General features: G+C 44.3%; 1 protein-coding gene across 14 annotated transcripts in view; it reads right to left on the bottom strand.

Annotated features, from left to right (window-relative positions):
- KALRN (kalirin RhoGEF kinase) overlaps positions 1 to 16,508 on the bottom strand; it is a 692,774-nt gene that overhangs the window by 461,696 nt on the left and 214,570 nt on the right. The gene's annotated exons all lie outside the window — the stretch shown is intronic.

The following is a 16,508-nucleotide window of genomic DNA, read 5'->3' as shown; positions in this document are numbered from 1 at the left end:
CTTCTTTTGTTGCAGAGCACAGGCTCTAGGATGTGCAAACTTCAGCAGTTGTGGCACGTGGGCTCAGCAGTTGTGGCACGTGGGCTCAGCAGTTGCAGCCCCCAGGCTCTAGAGCACAGGCTCAATAATTGTGGTGCACAGGCTTAGTTGCTCCACAGCATGTGGGATCTTCCCGGATCAGGGATCCAACCTATGTCTCCTACATTGGCAGGCGGATTCTTTATGTTTTGTTTCTGTATTTTGTTTTGATTTACTGGAAGACACTCTCTGTCCACTTTTCCAGGGTATGATTATTCCAAACAACTTGTGTCTTTTCTATCCAATTACCAACACATCTTTTGCCTCTGCACCTCTGATCTGTGATGCCAGGGCTACAGGGCAAAGCTCAGAGATGATCCTTTATCCAAAACAAAGTCTCAATCCTTTCTCTGTAATGTGGGGAGACTGACTAATTGGTCTCGGGTTTCGGCTCAGCAGTGTTTAAAAGTTCCCTGGAGATGTGAACATGCAGCCATGGTTAAGTGCCCCTACAATAAACATTCTAGAGATTTTCTTGCCTGTTTCTGGGTCTAAGAGCTCCCACTTGCCAGTTCCCCACCCTTGACTACCAGAAGCCAAGCCAACTCTTGCCCAACTCAGCATCCCAGGTAGACCTCGCAATGGAGTCCAAATAAAGAAGGGTTATGTTTTCTACTGCTTTAAAGTTTGCTGTCTAATTCCACCCAAATGAAACTGTTTTTATAATAAAAAAAAAAAAGGAAAAGAAATAAAACATTTTGACTGCAGCTGTGCCAGAGGCAGAGATGTAGCCGATTCTCTTTTCTATCCATGGACAGAGTGTGGTGAAGATTCAGGCCCCAAGATTACTCCCACATCCCCAAGTATGGCCATAAAGTAACAGGTCAATGGCCTAAAAAACACAGCAAGACCTCTGCACCCACAAACTGACTTATTCTCAATGCTGTCTTTAAAAACACTTTCTAAAAATAAAAAACCAAAAATGCTCAAAAAGAACAAGATTTTCCAGCCTACAGACAGTCAAAGGAGCATGCCATAGACTGAAAGGAGCTCCCAAGAAGAGTTCCAGAAGTGGCCCAACTAACAGTAAGATCAAAGTAAAAGGATGCAGCCTTCCAAAGGAAGGTACCTGTGGGGGCCAGCCTGGTTAGAGGCATATAAACCTAGAATGTGTTAACCTACCAGGTTATATTACCTGACAGTCTCACATTCTCTGAAACACAACTTCCATTCACCAAAGAAAGACACCTGCTTTCTAAGCCAGACTGGTCTGGGGCAGGGCACTTGGAAGGAGGTACTCTCAGCTAGGAGAAAAGGATCTGGGAAACTTGGGAGAAGCACCAGAACCATTGCTCCTAAAAGTTTGAGGCTGGCTGGCTAGAGAGAGCAGGTGGCAGAGGGGCGGGTCCAGGGGTGTGGGATGGAAACTGACATTTCCATTTCCCAACCTCAGCCTCCTGTCCTATTTCCTATTCTCCTTCATAGAGTTGTTCACCCCCTCCTTCTAGGGCATTCAGAATATGAAACAGAAATGAAATGGAAACCAAGGGAAAGAAAGAATGAATGAAAGCCCAAAACAGCAACCTCTCCACACTGCCCTCCCCTGCCGCTCCCTAGACCATCCCCAAGGCCATGCTCCTCTGGCCTTCACCATCTGCGCTTTCCCATAGTCAGGCCAGGTGAAAAATCAGGCATCTTTTTTTTTAACTTAAAAAAATATGCATCATTATAAATTGCTCATACTTCTGTGAGTAGTAGGCCAAAGACTGAATCCACATTCCAAAGACTGTAATCTAACCACAGTGTCTCAGTCACCCCAACTGTCAGACACAGGGAGCTTTTCCAAAGCCGGGAGACAGAGAAGAGAGTTGACCCAGGAGAGGCTGCAGCAATGTGCCATGTGCCACTCCACCCACAGAACAGGGACTTCTTGCTCACTGCAATCTCTGTTGCCATCACCACTCTTCCTCCTCCTCTCACTGTACCTCCACCTCTCTCACCCTCTCAAGAGGATCCCCTCCTCTCCAGCTGGGCTCCACTTTCCTAGCAGGGCAGGTGGAATCCTCATTAATAAACCACACACTTCCTCCAGGAAATAATCATTGGTCAAAACTGCCTGCATATGCCTCCTCTCCTCCCTGAGTAACAATCACTTTCTTGAAAGCCCACTGCTATCTCCCTGTACATACAGACAAATGCCCAAATAACCCATCAACACAGACCCCTCAGCTGTCTTTACGGTCACTGTCAGGGCCAGGTCCACTGGACTTTGCTGAGGCAGGAGCTTCACTTGGCGCAGAGCAGGTGGCCTCACCCAGCTTCTACCTTCTGACACCAGCCAGGGTCTCTGTGATTTCCATGGTGGAAAATCTCGGTAAGGCTCAGGCACAGGTGTAAACCTGAGAGCAGTGAGGGAGGGAGTGGAGACCCAAAGGAGAAAGTCAAGGGAGTGGGACATGTCTGGAATTTAAACTAAACAGGAAGGGCTCCTGCATGCCTTTGCCCTGACCCACAGCTAGCTTAGAGACTCTGAGAGCTTGTGGGTAAAGGGATAATTCCTCCACACAAGACTCCAGGGAGGCCCTGACCCCAGTGACTGTCAGGAGGCAGTTCAAGGTTGTAACCACCAGCCCCAGCAACACCACTGGCCAGCTGGCTGACCCTCAGCATCTCGCCACACTCTCTGAATAGCACTCCACCCTTTTAAAGTGAAGGGGTTGGCTTGGCTGACCTCTGCAATCCCTTCCTGCCTCAAATTCCAGGATCCTAATCCATCTACTTCTTTTGAAATTCAGTTCAGATTATACATCCAATAAACTGTCTCTGATGACGTCCACTGAACTGCTATGCTTATTTAACAACTGCCTAGAAAACATATAGTTTGTTTTCTCCAGTGGGTCCTAGGATCTCTACCAGACTGAAAGCTTTTCCAAGGCCAAGAACTAGGTGCCCTCTCAGTCTGCAAGTTCAACCTGAAAAAAACCAGAGGATTATTTGAACATCATTTCTAAGTTGTTGTGTATGTAAACTAAACAATTGTCCCAATTATTCACAGATTTAAAGCTGGACTGATTTGCAGGTGTCCTAATGGAATACTTTATGCCCATCGGGGCTAGGTCAGGGGGAGGAATGGTTCTTGCCTTTCTCCAGGTCCAAAACAGGGAATTTCTTCCTTAGTAAGTAAGTTCTGAAGTCTGAATTTCCTGCAAAGGAAAACTGCCTCCAGTCTAGAAATGAGAGGACAGTCTCTTCTGGGACAGGGCATCAGGGTGGAGAGTGTCACAGCACAGGTTCAAACCTTGCCTGGAGCACCAGGCCAAGAGGAGTTTCCGTGCAAAACCTGGCACACAAATTGCTAGCATTGTAAACATGAGATTCCAGCTCAGGACTGCATGAAACAGTCTGAGATAAGAGGGAGAAAAATGTATTGGTTTTAGAGTTTTTCAATAGTTCTCAAAACCAAAGCTGGTCCTTGTTTGACCTAGAATAAGATGGGGGGTGGGGCAGAAGAGGGAGGCCCTGAGAGAAGGCGAAAGAGGGAGCAGGACCATCAGAGTGCACACTTGGATGATGTCAGTAAGTGACTCGGAAAAGCATTCGTCCTAGCTGAGTCACGGTGGCTCTGACAAAGCGCTCGTGTCTGGGTTCCGGAAGAAAAAGGGCTGGCTGTCACACTTGCTCGATATAGAAACAGGAATACTTCTTGTTGATGAGACAGCGTCCACTCCCAGCTCCCTGGCATGCTCCTCCACATTCTGTCCTCTGATAGAAGGCTCTGCAGTGGAGCCAGTCCACCACCCAGCCCAGGCCCCCTGGGTACAGCCCCTTACAGAGGAAAGAAGACATCCCAAAGGAGCCCTGGGTCTGACTTCAGTGACTTCATGTCTGGAAAAGAGAGGCTGGCATTGGCTCTGATGGGATGAGAGGGTGAGACACTGCCCTTTTCTCTTGGGGCTCTCCCAGTCTAAGGGAATTCAGCCAACTTGCAAGGTGCTGCTCTGTAAACTTCCAGCCAAACAAGACCCACTGACCCGCCCTCAAGCTGTTTTCCATCTATCAGGGAAAAAGCTTTGTGAATAATCAGAACTCATGGAAGACAGGGGACCCATCACCACTACCTGATGGGTTTTCCAGTTTCAAAAGTCTTCTTCACATTTTTTTCAAAGTATTTTGTTCTGCATAGGTGATGCCAGACTTTCAAGAGAGAAATTCTTTAAAAGTTGTTTTATCTAAAGCAATCCAAGGAGAGATAAGGTGGAGTAAAACAGGTAAGGGGGAAATCTCCTTCTTATAATAAAAGCTACAGTGACAAACTGGCATAGAGATTTCCCACACTAGTAAGTATATACACCAGGATTATACTCTTTGCACCAAAAAGCCCTACATGGTGATTTTTTCTTGTTCTCATTTCCCATGTTTGGAGAGAAAAAATAGAACCTTTAAGGGGAGGTTTGAAAAGACAAATTAAGATGTCAATCTTCAGTGTTTGTGGCTAATGCAAACAGTGAGGGAGACAGTAGAAATTTCAAGAGATAAGAATGCCTGGGGCACTGCAACTTCAAGTCTACCTAAGACTGAAGACAAACCAATAGGAGTGATTTTCTTTTTAAAAAAGGATTTTATTTTATAAAAGGAAGAATTGATATAGAGATTCTACATTATTTAAGCATTTTTACCCAAAATACCATTATTATAAAATTCTCAGTTTCAACTGGAAATTATTACATATTCAAGCTAAAGATTTCTACAAACATTATTTAATATTTCAATGTGAAAGTGTAAGTTGCCCAGCCAGGTCTGACTCTTTGCAACCCCATGGACTATACAGTCCATGGAATTCTCCAGGCCAGAATACTGGAGTAGGGTAGCCTTTCCCTTCTCCAGGGGATCTTCCCAACCCAGGGACTGAACCCAGATCTCCCACATTCTTTACCAGCCCATGGACTATACAGTCCATGGAATTCTCCAGGCCAGAATACTGGAGTAGGGTAGCCTTTCCCTTCTCCAGGGGATCTTCCCAACCCAGGGACTGAACCCAGATCTCCCACATTCTTTACCAGCCCATGGACTATACAGTCCATGGAATTCTCCAGGCCAGAATACTGGAGTAGGGTAGCTTTTCCCTTCTTCAGGGGATCTTCCCAACCCAGGGACTGAACCAAGATCTCCCACATTCTTTACCAGCTGAGCCACAAGGGAAGCCCAAGAATACTGGAGTGGGTAGCCTATCCCTTCTCTAGCAGATCTTCCCAACTCAGGAATTGAACCAGGGTCTCCTGCATTGTAGGCAGATTCTTTACCAACTGAGCTATCAGGGAATTTAATATTAAACTCATCCCGTAGTTCAGGAAAAATAATTATCACTTAGTGATTACTTAAGTTTAAATGTTTCAATAAAAATTTAAAAAGTAAAGCCTAGAAAATCTAAGGTCTAAGGAGGAGAAAGCATAATATTTGGAGCCCTTGACAAAATCCACCTGTATCTTCCCTGGAGAAGGAATGGCAACCCACTCCAGTATTCTCGCCTGGAAAATCCCATGGACAGAGGAACAGCTACAGTCTATGGGGTGGCAGGGAGTCACACATGACTTAGCGTCTACACCATACAAACCATCTCCATCTTCCAGGCAGCTGAGCTAATGTACTCCACCACTTGGTGGCAGCATACCTAAACTGCCAGAGTGTGTAAAGGGTAAAGTGTTAGCAATTCAGCTGTGTATGACTCTGCAACCCCATGGCATGTGGCTCACCAGGCTGCTCTGTCCGTGGAATTCTCCAGGCAAGATTACTGGAGTAGGTTGCCATTTTATACATATATAAGGCTTCCCTAATGGCTCAAATAGTAAAGAATCAGTCTGCCATGCAAGAGATCCAGATTTGATCCCTGGGTCGGGAAGATCCCCTGGAGAAAGAAATGACTACCTACTAAAGTATTCTTGCCTAGAGAACTCCATGGACAGAGGAGGCTAGCAGGCTACAGTCCAAGGGGTCGCAAAGAGTTGGACATGACTGAGAAACTAAGTTTCACTTTCATACGTATATAATAAAGGCAGTCTCAACAAAACTAATGGAGAAGGCAATGGCACCCCACTCCAGTACTCTTGCCTGGAAAATCCCATGGATGGAGGAGCCTGGTAGGCTGCAGTCCATGGGGTCTCAAAGAGTGGGACACGACTGAGCGACTTCACTTTCACTTTCCACTTTCATGCATTGGAGAAGGAAATGGCAACCCATTCCAGTGTTCTTGCCTGGAGAACCCCAGGGATGGGGGAGCCTGGTAGGCTGCAGTCTATGGGGTCACACAGAGTCAGACATGACTAAAGCGACTTAGCAGCAGCAACAAAACTAAAGTGACATAACATGAAGTGTCAGCATCCAATATATTCCTCCCAAACATGCACTCATCTCACATGCTGACAAAATAATGCTCAAAATTCTCCAAGCTAGGCTTCAACAGTGTGTGAACCTAGAACTTCCTGATGTACAAGCTGGATTCAGAAAAGGCAGAGGAACCAGAGACCAAATTGCCAACATCCACTGGCTCATAGAAAAAGCAAGAGAATTCCAAAAAAACATCTACTTCTGCTTCCTTGACTACACTAAACTTTTTGACTGTGTGGATCACAACAAACTGTGGAAAATTCTTCAAGAGATGGGAATACCAGACCACGTTACCTGCCTCCTGTGAAATATGTATGCAGGTCAAGAAGCAACGATTAGAACTGGACTTTGAACAAAGGACTGGTTCCAAATTGGAAAGGAGTACATCAAGGCTGTATATTGTCATCCTGTTTATTAAACTTCTACAGAGAAGGCGATGGCACCCCACTCCAGTATTCTTGCCTGGAAAATCCCATGGACGGAGGAGCCTGGTAGGCTGCAGTCCATGGAGTTGCGAAGAGTCGGACACGACTGAGCGACTTCACTTTTACTTTTTCCTTTCATGCATTGGAGAAGGAAATGGCAACCCACTCCAGTGTTCTTGCCTGGAGAATCCCAGGGACAGGAGAGCCTGGTGGGCTGCCGTCTATGGGGTCGCACAGAGTCGGACACGACTGAAGCAACTCAGCAGCAGCAGCAGCATGCAGAGTGCATCATGCGAAATACTGGGCCAGATGAAGCACAAGCTAGAGTCAAAATTGCTGGGAGAAATAACCTCAGATATGCAGGTGACACCACCCTTATGGCAGAAAGCGAAGAGGAACTAAAAGTCTCTTGATGAAAGTGAAAGAGGAGAGGGAAAAAGCTGGCTTAAAACTCAATATTCAAAAAACTAAGATCAAGGCATCTGGTCCCATCACTTCATGGCAAATAGATGGGGGAATAATGGAAACAGTGACAGACTTTATTTTCTTGGGCTCCAAAATCACTGCAGATGGTGACTGCAGCCATGAAATTAAAAGATGCTTGCTCCTTGGAAGAAAAGCTATGACCAACCTAGACAGCATATTAAAAAGCAGAAACCTTACTTTGCCGATAAAGGTCTGTCTAGTTGAACCTATGGTTTTTCCAGTGGTCATGTATGGATGTGAGAGTTGCACCATAAAGAAAGCTGAGCATTGAAGAATTGCTTTTGAACTGTGGTATTGAAGAAGACTCTTGAGAGTCCCTTGGACTGCAAGGATATCCAACCAGTCCATCCTAAAGGAAATCAGTCATGAATATTCATTGGAAGGACTGATGCTAAAGCTGAAACTCCAATACTCTGGCCACTTGATGCGAATAACTGACTCATTAGAAAGACTCAGAGGCTGGGAAAGATTAAAGGCAGGAGGAGAAGGGGACAATAGAGGATGAGATGGTTGGATGGTATCACCGACTCATGAGTTTGAGCAAGCTCTGGGAGTTGGCGATGGACAGGGAAGCCTGGTGTGCTGCAGTCCATGGGGTTGCAAAGGGTTGGACGTGACTGAGTGACTGAACAGAACTGAAACATACACAACCCCAAATACCAGTGAGGGGCATCTGATAGAACCTAACCAATGACAGGTGAAGAGAGAAATAGAAACATGTTGAAAATATTTACATAATGAGAGAGGGAATACGTATGCTTAGTTGCTCAGTCGTGTCTGACTCTTTGTGACCCCATGGACTGTAGCCTGCCAGGCTACAGAAAGCTGGGTCCCAGAATCCATAGGATTCTCCAGGCAAGAATATTGGAGTGGATTGCCATTCCCTTCTCCAGGGGATCTTACTGACTCAGGCATCAAATCTGGGTCTCCTGCAATGCATGCAGATTTTTTACCGTCTGAGCCACCAGGAAAGCCCCAAAGGGGGAGGGAGAAACAACCCCAAATCTGGAACCCACAAAGTGAAAAATACATCCTTCTTCCTCAATGCCAAGCTCTCTCTCTGGTATCCATATTTAGGGATCTCCCTCACTTACAACATTCCAGACAAATGAATTTGAATGAAATTTAAATCATCCTGATTCCCCAGCATGAATTCCTGAAAAATCTGAATACTCTGGAATTTATTTCACCTGCAACGCAGAAGTTTACCTAATCTAAGTGGAAACAGCAACATTAGCTTCCTAATCAGCCTGCTGTCGGTAAGCCATAGATCTCTGAATTCTAAGAGAGCGAGCAAATGACTGTACCTAAGCTTTAGAGGCTCGTTCAACATTGCTGCCCAGAAACAAACTCCAAGGAGACCCAACTTTCTCAGCGGAAGGCAGATGAGGACCTCAGCTCAGACGAGAGCAGAGGAGATTAACTACCACTTTATGCCAAGCCAGGAACTCAGTGCACAACCAGCCAAGGAGATGAAATATACCCAGAGGCAAAACAAAAGATTCACCAAGGGCAAAAGCAATTAAGTCATCATAGATTTCTTATCAGATTTGAACTTTAATGTATGGTCCCCCTTTCAACATTCCTATTAGTTTAGGTAAGTTAAAGGAATCCTCCCCTGGACGACCCCAAAGGGCAATTCTTTTATTCTTTCAAATCCAGGGATAGGTTTAAGTGCATAACCCTAAATTAGGGTTCTTGATGATGGTAATGACAATGTTTTCACAGGGGGTTCTGGTCAGTGAGGAGTGTAAAAACTTAAATTTGGAGAAACAAAAAGACTTGGAAGTCTATAGCAAGGCATACCGGAACTATAAATTGGGAAATTTGGAAAGAAACGTGGCAATGCAGATCACTAGCCTTAAAAAAATCCAAAATTGCCACGAAACCATTTAAACCATTTAAACCATTTAAAATGTAGACAAAGGTTCATACACCAAGAAGTTTACTGAGAGTCATTTATAGCAATGAAGTTTTTAGAAATGACTTGGCTATCTAATGATAAGGTTAATTAGAATATGGTGTATCCAAAGATATACTATTATGCATAAAATGTTATGAAAATATTCTTAGGGTATAATAGTAAGTGGGATAAAACATGAAGCAAAATTAAATAAACAATATGATTCAATTCTGCTTTACAAAATCTCCAATAAAAAGAGATAGAAAGAAAAATGTCAATATACTAATTGTTTATATTTCTAGAGGGTAGAGTTACAAGTGACTTAAAATTTTTTTCTATTTTCTGCATTTATTTTTATAATAAATACATAGTTTTCTAATTTTAAAATAGGCCAAGACTTTATCACACTATTAGGTGTATATATATATATATATCCATTAATTCAGTATTTATTATAGTGATGATATACTCCTAGATGATACTGATCTTATTACTATTACTACTATTCCTTTTAGCTCTTATTCTAACCTTAACCATTATTGTAACATTGACTTTAAGGGACTTCCCCTAATAGCTCGGTTGGTAAAGAATCTGCCTGCAATGCAGGAGACCCTAGTTCGATTCCTGGGTCAGGAAGATACGATGGAGAAGGGAAAGGCCACTCCAGTATTCTGGCCTGGAGAATTCCATGGACTGTATAGTCCACGGGGTCACAAAGAGTCAAACACGACAGAGCGACTTTCATGGGACGGGCCCAATTTAAGGACTTTTCTGTAGCTCAAATGGTAAAGAATCTGCCTGCAATGCAGGAAACCAGGGTTCGATCCCTGGGTTGGGAAGTTTCTCTGGAGAGTGAAGTGAAGTCTCTCAGTCGTGTCCGACTCTTTGCAACCCCATGGACTGTAGCCTATCAGGCTCCTCTGTCCGTGGGATTTTCCAGGCAAGGGTGCTGGAGTGGATTGCCATTTCCTTCTCCAGGGGATCTTCCCGACCCAGGAATGGAACCCGGGTCTCCCGCATTGCAGGCAGACGTTTTACCATCTGAGCCACCAGGGAAGCCAGGGACTGGCAATCCACTCCAGTATCCTCGCCTGGAGAATTCCATGGACAGAGAAGCCTGGCGGGCTACAGTCCATGGGATCACAAAGAGTTGGACATGACTGAGCGATTAAGACACACAAACTTGACTGATAAAGTTGTGCTAGACACAGTGAAGGACAAATAACAAAACAAGGTCCCCACTGCCAAGCAAGAAAAGGGAAAGAAATCGGCCATCAGCCCCTGCTGTGTGCCAAGACCTTGGAAGGTACCTTACATGTGTTCTTACGTGATCCCCACTACCTTTATGTCTGGTGATATCTGTGCCTATTTTATAGGTGAGGAAATTTGTCAGCTACATGTACATTTCTCCTCCCAGAGGGGAAGGTTCAGAGGTTCATTCTTCCTGGGCTGAAACACTCTGCATAATTTCCAAGATCAGTAATTGTCCTTGAGGCCACTCCTTCCTCCTCTACTAGTCCATAGTTCCACTCCCAACAAGTCAGTGGCAATGTCCAAAGTCCCTTCTATGGGTCACCTTGAAGATGCACGTGAAGAAAAAACAACACTCCCCTCTCCATCAGGGGTCCTTTTGTCCAGTGCTGGGTCCTTGATTCATCACCTAAAGGCGTTTACTGGAAGCATTTCTGGAATAATGAGAGCAGCTTCTCATAGTTACGTTATGACCACATGCTTTCTGCCTCTGATTGTCCAGGTTATTGTTCTCCAGGGAATCACAAATGCTTGTCTCTGCATTTGAAGCATCACAGTAGGCTCTTCAGGGTTTCCACAAGCCCCCCCTGGGCCCTCTGCCTCAGGAGACACCAGCATAGACACACACCTGCCAAGTCTGGCAGTGGCATGGTTAAGAAAGTGAACTAACTTCAAAATGCCTATCGGCTGACTGCTAAGTAATGCCAGAATCATGCTTCTGATATCAGAGCAATGCAAGATCACTCCAGGCAGGTGACTGAGTGAAAGAAACATCTCAGACCCACGGAAACAGAACAGGATGAGCACCCTAGAATACAATGGAGACCACCCCCACCTATCCAGTTTATATGTTCAGGGTCCCTACTACAGACTTTCACTTATCTCTTTAAACAGTTTCCAAGGTCTTCAGTGCTTTAATTTTTTCACAGCATCCCTCAGTGTAATTCACACTTAAAAACCTTTGACTGTTCATCCACAGATGAGCATAAATGAATAGAACTGTGTGTCTAAAACTGAGCACACATACATGGGAGAGGAAGTTTGAGGCACCAACCCCCACCTCCATCACCCTGCACACCCACAGCCACCACGGGTGTCTTGGCCAGCAGAAACCTGAGCTTCAGACAATCACCACCTGCATTTCCCACCTGCAACAACCTTCATACTTAGAATCTAAAGAGTATCTTGGACGACACAGCTTTGATGGGACACCACTGCCCACCATAATTAGAATCATCCACCCTTCTTCTCGGAGAAGGCAATGGCACCCCACTCCAGTACTCTTGCCTGGAAAATCCCATGGACAGAGGAGCCTGGTAGGCTGCAGTCCATGGGGTCGCAAAGAGTCAGACACGACTGAGCGACTTCACTTTCACTTTTCACTTTCATGCATTGGAGAAGGAAATGGCAACCCACTCCAGTGCTGTTGCCTGGAGAATCCCAGGGACGGGGGAGCCTGGTGGGCTGCTGTCTATGGGGTCGCACAGAGTCGGACATGACTGAAGTGACTTAGCAGCAGCAGCAGCATACGTAAGCAATAAAAGATATTTAAAAGGGATCTGGAAAAGGATAAGATTTAGGCAAATGTCTTCATTGGCTCTATTTTCTGAACTTTACATCACATTCTTTGCAGTCTTCTTTAATTGATGGGGCTTCCCTGATAACTCAGCTGGTAAAGAATCTGCCTGCAGTGCTAGATACCCTGGTTCAATTCCTGGGTTGAAAAGATCTGCTGGAAAAGGGATAGACTACCCACTCTGGTATTTGTGTGCTTGCCTGGTGGCTTAGCTGGTAAGGAATCTGACTGGAATGCAGGAAACCTGAGTTCAATCCCTGGGTTGGGAAGATCCCCTGGAGAAGGGAATAGCTACCCACTCTCATATTCTGGCCTGGAGAATTCCATGGACTGTGTAGTCCATGGGGTTGCAAAAGTCAGACACAACTGAGCAACTTTCATTTTCACTTTCACTTTCAGATCAAAGGGCAAGATACCACCGGCACATCTCAACAGGCCCTTACAACAGACACATTCAGTGATGATAGATTCCATAGCTTGGGTTCTCTCATGCTGAATACAGTGGGAGGAAATCCTTGCAGCTTTCACCCCTTCATCTTTTAACTTTCTGGCCCTCTCTATTTATTTCTATTTTCTGGTGACACTGCACAAAGACAGTGCTGGCTATAAGCCCAATTTATCTGTTGCTGAAATTGTAGAATAAGAACAAATTATCAGGTAATAAGCTGAATATTGGCACGTTGGTTTGATTGACATTACAGAATATCCCATCATTATTTCTTGTCATTTTTCCTCACCAGTATGATACCTGTATTCCCTGCTAGAACACTCAGCATCTCAGCAGCGTTGCTATTAAGTGCCAGATACATCAAGGTGCTAACAATCAGTGCCCAGAGGAGCCACAGAAAGCTGATCATGACAAAGCAGGATAACAATGAAGAAGAGGAAGAATACAATGCAATAAAAATAACCTGGGATTTCTTTACTAGATACTTCGAAATTTCTATTCCAAGCATATGGTCAACTCCCAATAATCACAGTGGGTAGACTATCCATACTATGAGCAATGCTCGGGCAACTACTTACTCTCAGCCTAGATTTTGTCTCTCAGTTTCTAGGGACACTCATCCACTGCTTGTTTCTGAGTATTTCTTTCCCACTCCTTTCATGTAAAAGTAATTACAAGCAGATATCAAGGCAGAAGGACTAAAAAGTCAGATAAGTATAGGATGGATGAGAGAAAAGATAACACAAGTTTACCAAGATCCCTAACTGTGCTTCAGTTTATGGTAGGCACTCAATAAATATTTGTTGAATTAAGTGAATGAAGTTATCAGAAAGTTGAATTAGGAGACTTTTAAGGCTTTTCTTCCTACCCTAATTTCATCACTCCTCAAAATAAGATAACAGAAATCTCGGAGAAGCCCCAGGAGATAGATGTTCAGACTCATCAGGAGCAAAAAAGGGAAGTTGGAAAGGACTCATCGCAGGCTGAGATGGATTCCAAAAGAGTAACTGCTGCTGTCACAGTCACACTCTAGAATCATGTTTCGCCCCACCCAGAATGCAAGGGGACTGGAAAAGAGTTCTCTTAGAATTTAAGACACACACAAGATCTGAAGTGAAATTCCAGGCCTTAAATAATTTAGGGGATTTGAGAAAGAGAGTATGTTTATGGGGTGGTAATACTGTTTTGAGGTTATAGATGTCTATAACGTGTTTTCCCCCAGTATCATAGAAACACAGAATTCAGGGCAGGGAAGTTTCTTAGAAATGATCTGATCGGCCTCCAACCCACTGTAGAAGTCTTGGACAGGAAGCTCACTTTCTCCAGGGGCAGCGGCAGCAGTGCTGGACAGCTCCCACCTGGGCAGATCGTCTCTCCACTTCAGGTCCCGACCTCTCTAACTTCTACCCGTTGATGCGACAGAGACCATGCCTGTTCCCGTCTCTTAGGGGCAGCACAGCTCTCCTGATACCTGAAGTCAGGAGTGACTTGTCTTCCATTTTCACCCCCACCAGAAAACATCCTTCAACTGCAGAAACAGTTTGTGGATCCCTTAGTATGCTGCTCTCCTGACAATATTCTAACTGGTCCACATAGCTCCTAAAAAGGAGCTGGCAAGGTTCAGTGTAGCAGACTGAATGCAGTGGCCCAGACATAACCTGTTGGGACTTTTTCTTCCCATTCATTTCATACAACCATCCTTCTTCCCAGACTCTCTTGGGTTTTTGTTCCCTTTAGCTAGCAGAAACCTTTTCCTTTTAAATCGCTTACAATCTGTTCTGTCCCACTTTTGCTTAACAGGTCAGAAATAAGTTCTTTTAATTGTTCACTTTCTGTTTAGAGTATGCAGTAGCTGCATGGATATGATAAACCTACCAGAAAGAAAATCACACCCTTCATATTTATAAAGGGCACACTGTAATAACTCATAAATTATCACAACCCTCTGTTTAATCACCTATTCTAGAACAGTGCCCAAAGTGGCCATCGAGCTGATTGGTCCCTTAGATTCTGGGATCCTCTTTCATCACTTATTGACCCTGTTTGCTTGTCTTCTCTTGCTTCATCCCTATGCTACCAGCACAGTTATATACTGTACTGTCCTTTATGGTCACTGGTTTGGCACTCAGTAGGCAAATACTTAGGTTTTTCCTAACTTTCTCAAAATGTCTGTTCCTGCTCACCATGAATCCTAAATCAGCCTGGCTTATAGAGGCTCTAAATATTTGTAAAATAAATAAATGATAAATGCTTGAATAAATGAGTATCACCCACAGGTGATTACCCCAGTCTGAAGAGCACATTCCACCTGACAGAAGCCTAGCTTTATAGCCTCCTTGGCCATGACCCAGAATAGTCTATTTCTTCTAGTCAGTGTCACCTGCCTAAATCTAGCTGTTCATTTTTGCAGATTCCTTTCTTTCCAAAGCCAGGGCTAAGCAGAAGAATGGCAAACACTATCTGGTGTGCTAAGTGCTTCAGTTTCCTCCCCAGACCTCACTGTCATTGGAATAACCCTGTTCAAGGTTTTGTTTCCAACAGTCATCATGTGTGAACTTGTGGCCAACAGAACTAGGAAGCGATAGGTGGGCATGACTAGTTGGTAAGCTCTTCATCCTGCCAGGTACACACACTCCTGGTAAACACAGGCCCCTTGGGAGGGAGGCAGCAGGCATCCCTGAACAATTTTTCCCACTGAAAGTAGCAACAGCATTTTTGCCTCCCACCTGCCAGAACCTGTGAACCTTTTCTGTTATCAGGAGCCTAGGATGCAATGCTTAGGACTACCCTCAGGGAAGCAAAAAGCCTGAATCTACTATGCTCTTTCCATAATAACCTATTGTTTATACTTTTTCATGACCTTCCTCCCAGCTCTTCTTGAGTTTTGTTCTCCTTTACCTAGTAGAAATCTTTTCCTTTTTAATTGCTTCCAATCCTTTTTGTCCCAGCTTTGCTTAACAGTCAGAATTAATAAAATGCTCCTCCAATTCTTTTGCTTACTATTAAAGAAAAGAAGAGTGTGCATTAGCTTCAGGGATGTGATAAACCTATCAGAAACAAAAACATACCCTTCAGGATCCCAAATTTCTTCTGACTCTGAAAGAACTAAGAGTCTGTCATGGGTCCCCATGAAAACTCTTCCTGTAAATTGCTTTAGGAAATGCTTGGTGTTATGCCTGTTAGTAGTATACTTGGGAAAGATGCCTTTAAAATTGCTTAGCCCCTCAATGGCTAAATTGCTAAATTACCTACATCAATCATGGGTTATTTAATTCATCTCCTTGCCTCCAAGACAGATGGGAATATTTCTTCTGAATAAAGACCTCCTAAGGGGGCGGGGGGGAATCTTCTGTTCTATTCTTTATCCAACTCTCTTATACTCATAGTTTAGAAGCTCTTCTTTGGATACAACCTAAGTCCATTTCATTGGAGCTTAAGACTTCTTACCTTTATTCTGGTTCTCTGTGGATACCATAAAGAAAAAAAAAAAGCCATCATTTGACATCTATTTGTTCACAGCCTTCTGCTCAGAGCTCTTCATTCTGTTCAACATCCTTCCAAGCATTTGATGACTGCCCTTAAATCCCCTTTACCACCTGCCCACCACCACCCACCAATCCTTATACATGTGTCTCCCCCATAGCTCTTTCAAATGCAGTGATTGCCTCAATTGACATCTGTTTCAAGAACTTAATCAGCACGTTCAACAATTATCCAAGGTCTCCCCGCAAAGGCAGAGCTCCTCTGTACAATTTACTGCTTCCTCTATAAAATGCAGAGAGACAAGATGAAAGTTCTAAAAGCCCCAGGCACCACTTCTTATTTGCCACAACAAACACTTGACAGACTCCAACCCCACTCAGAGAACAGAGTTCTCACTGACAGTGAACAAGGATGGGGAGAGCACCAGGGTAGGAGTCAGGAGGGCTCTGAACCAAGCTCTGCCACTGACCACCACCACCCCGTAAGCAACTCCAATCCCACACAGATGTTGTTTCCAAAGTAAAACACGACATGTAT

The sequence above is a fragment of the Bos mutus genome, chromosome 1 (genome assembly GCF_027580195.1).
Source record: "Bos mutus isolate GX-2022 chromosome 1, NWIPB_WYAK_1.1, whole genome shotgun sequence".
Taxonomy (NCBI): Eukaryota; Metazoa; Chordata; class Mammalia; order Artiodactyla; family Bovidae; genus Bos; species Bos mutus.
The sequence above is the reverse complement of the archived record's forward strand: the minus strand, read 5'-3'. Positions and strand labels throughout refer to the sequence as shown.